Consider the following 3849-nt stretch of genomic DNA (forward strand, 5'->3'; position numbering starts at 1 on the left):
AACATCTACACTTGGATATCTTTCAGATATTTCAATGAATAATGATATGTACGTGCTCAGTAGTGTCTGACACTGCAGTCCCATGGACTGTGGCCCGCCAGGTTCCTCTGTCCATGGAATTTTCCAGGCAAGAATACTGGAGTGGGTTGCCATTTCTTACTCCAGATCTTCCTGACCCAGTTAATACATGCCCCAAACAAAACACCTAATCTTTTTTCACAAATCTTGTTTTTTTCAACATTACAATTAATGGCAACAAGATCCTTTCACCTGTTCAGGTCAAAACCCTTGGGATTTATGCCTGACTCTTTTCTTTCACCTCATTTCAATCCATCAGGAAATCTAGGACATCTATTAAAATATACCCAGAATTTTGCCACTTCTCACCACCATTACTACTGCCACTCTGGTATAAGCCACTCTCATCTCTTACCCAGAATGATATGCAGGAAACTTTTAGTTGGAATCCCTGCATTCATCTTTGCCACCATGACCTATTCTCAGCACAATAGCCAGAATGATGTATTTAAAACTTAAAATCAGATCCTATCACTCCTCTTCCCAAAACCATCTAATGGCTCTGCATTTTATTCAGAGCAAAATCCAGTCCTTAAAAACAGCCTATATAATCTGGCATCTACGCTCCTCTGCCATATCATATCTATGACTTTTTCTCCTACTACTCCCCACTTATAATCACTTTGTTCCTGATTCCTAAAACACAGCAGATGAGAACCTGTCTCAGGAACATTGCATTAGCAGTTTCCTCTGCTTGGAAGGCTCATCACTTAGATATCTGCAGGGCTCGATTCTCAGATCCTTCATGTTGGTTCAACTATCACTTCCTTAGCTGGACCTTCCCTGATCTCAGGACTTAAAACTGCAACATGGTTGTTCTAGCTTTCCTCTCTCCCTTTTCTGCCTTATCTTTCTCCATATTACTTATCACCTTCTAATTTATTTTTAAATTGTGTTTACTATATGTCTCTCACCTACAGAAAGTTAAGCTCCCCCAGGGCAGTGACAGTCCCCAAAGGAAATAATGATGTACTTTTATATATGTTTGAGGAAGATTTATTTAAACTGTTTACAAAACTGTATGTGTAAAGTAGCTCACATGGATAGTAGCAGATAAGATGTTGCTACCCCAGATATGAAGATGGGAGGGAAGCTCTTATCCAAACAGGAAGGAAAGAGCTGTACAGAGGTCACCCTGAGAGAAACTTTGAGGGACGCCGCGTGAGGCAATCTCTCAGGGACATAGTCAGGAAAATAAGTACTTGCCTTTGCTCTCTTCCCTCCTTCTGAGCTCTGGTCAGGGTCCCCCATTGGCTGAACCAACCATAAGTCAGAGGGTACAGGAGCCATTTCAGGTGGTTCACACAGGTTATTCTTCCCAGAGAAGGCTGAGAGCAGCATCAAGAAGGGCTGAGAGTGTATCTAAAATTATAAACAGATGACGAGGGAGGCATTTTTTTTGCTTTGGTTCGTGGCTGTATCCTACTTGTGCTAAGTCTACAATAAACATGTGTCTAGGTCTTTGTTCAAGAGAGAGGGAATGATCAATTAATGCCAGCTGCTGATGATAGAATGAATAAAACAAGAATTGAGAACTGACCTTGAGACTTTCCAAGCAGAGGTCAACAGTAACTGGGACAAGAAGGGTTTTAGTGGAGTGGTTGGGATTAAATTCTGACTGAGTCTGTATGAGAGAGAATGGGTACAGAGAAGAGACAGAAAATATAGAAACTTCTTAGGACAAGGAAGAGCAGAATAGTGGTACTGAAGCTTGAGGCTGGGGTTCAAGAAAAAAATTTTTAAGATGGGAAATATTTCAGAATGTTGAATGCTGTTGAGAACAATCCAGTGAACAGAGGGGAAAAAATATTTGGCAAAGGAGAGGAGAATTGTAGGAGCAAAGTCCCTGAATAGCTAAGAGGGTTAGACTGAGTCAAACAGTAACTTGGGATATGATCAAAGTAGCTTTACATGGTACCAGAAAAAAAAAGGGGGGGGGGGGCTATTCAATAAGTGATGGAAGCAAATTGTCACCTTATTAAAAAAAAAATATATATATATATATCCTGCTCATATCATAAACAAAAATAAATTCTAGATGGAAGAAAGGCCCAAACATAAAAAGCAAAATATCAATATTCAGAGGAAAATGTACACAAGAACATCTTTATGACTTTGGAATAGAAGAGAATTTCTTAAAAAGCTATAAATGCAAACCTAATAAAGGAAAAGATTTTTTTAAATGAATACACTGAAAATAAAGCCCCAAACTATAGGCTTATCACAGAATTCAAAGACAAACTATGTACTGGAAAAAGGCAGTTGCATCACAGATAACCAACACAGGAGTAATGGCAAGAGTATATAAAGAATCAGTAAGAAAAGCCAGATAGCCCAACAGAGCAAGGTGAACAAAGGATATGAGTACACATTCACAATGGAAAATTGTAATGACCATAAACATGACAGGATGATCCACCTCATCAGGAATCCAGAAATGCAGATTAAAACAATGTGATACCTTTTCATCTTCATCAGTTTGACAAAAGTGAGAAAAGTCATACATAACAACAGTGAGGATATGGAGAAAAGGAATCCTGCACATGTTATTGGAGTATCAATTGGTAAAGTTACTAAATTCCTAGAAGACTAGAATATGTACATACATTATGCCTAACAGTTCTGCTTCTTGGTATATATTCAGATAAACTTTTACTTGGTGCAAGAATCCATGTGCCAGCATTTTCAGCAAATTTGTTTGCAATATCAAAAAAAAAAAAAATGAAACAATGCTATTGCTTATCAAGAGACATGGATAAATAAACTAGCTTATTGTTACAATGGAATAATACATAAAAGTGAAATACCTAGATATTTATCCAACAATATAGATACATTTCAAAACTTAATGTGTGGTAAAAAGTAAGCTGCAGAATATATGGGGCATAACACTATTCATTTGCATTTTAAAGCCACAGAACAAAACTACATATTGTTCTAAACACACACACATTTAATAAAAGTATAAAATAAGTATGGGAATGAGATCCACCAACTATAAGTTATCTCTGAAATGAGACAGGAAAATAAAGACTCGGAAGGAAGGAGGGGACTTCCTTGGCGGCTCAGTGGTAAAGAATCCACCTGCCGATGCAGGAGACACAGGTTTGACCCCTGATCCAGAAAGATCTGCCATGCTGCGGAGCAGCTAAGCCTGTGTACCACGACTATTGAGCCTGCGCTCTAGAGCCCGGGGGCTGCAACTGCTGAAGCCAGTGTGCCCCAGAGACCCTGCTCCACAAAAAGAGAAGCCACCCCAAAGAGAAGCCCACTCACTGTAACTAGAGAGGAGCCTCCGCTGGCCCCAGCTAGAGAAAAGCCCATGCTCAGCAAGGAAGACCCAGTGCAACTAAAATAAAAAACTTTTTTTTTTTTTTTAAAAGAAGATATTTGTTAAACATGACAAAATGTAACATTGTTAAACATGGGAATCAGGTTTACGAGTCTGATGTACCAGTTGCTGATATTTTAAGTTTTTAATAATTTAAAATTTTAAATAAAAAATCACTCGTAGCTTAGGTATTACTGTTCTTTAAAATTATGTATTAATATAAACATTGTAAAAAATATATAAACATGCAGGAGTTATCAGAATAAAAGTCCTCAGTTTACTAGCCCTTTTCTCCAAATCTCAGTTTCCTCCCAGACTAAATACTAACATTTAGCATGTATTACTTCTATATATTTATAGATATATATGCACAAATATGTGCAAAAATAGTTCTTTTGTATTTAAGTGGATTCACAGAGAATATAAATTCTGTAACTTAC

Source organism: Dama dama, chromosome 9, assembly GCF_033118175.1.
Source record: "Dama dama isolate Ldn47 chromosome 9, ASM3311817v1, whole genome shotgun sequence".
Classification (NCBI taxonomy): domain Eukaryota; kingdom Metazoa; phylum Chordata; class Mammalia; order Artiodactyla; family Cervidae; genus Dama; species Dama dama.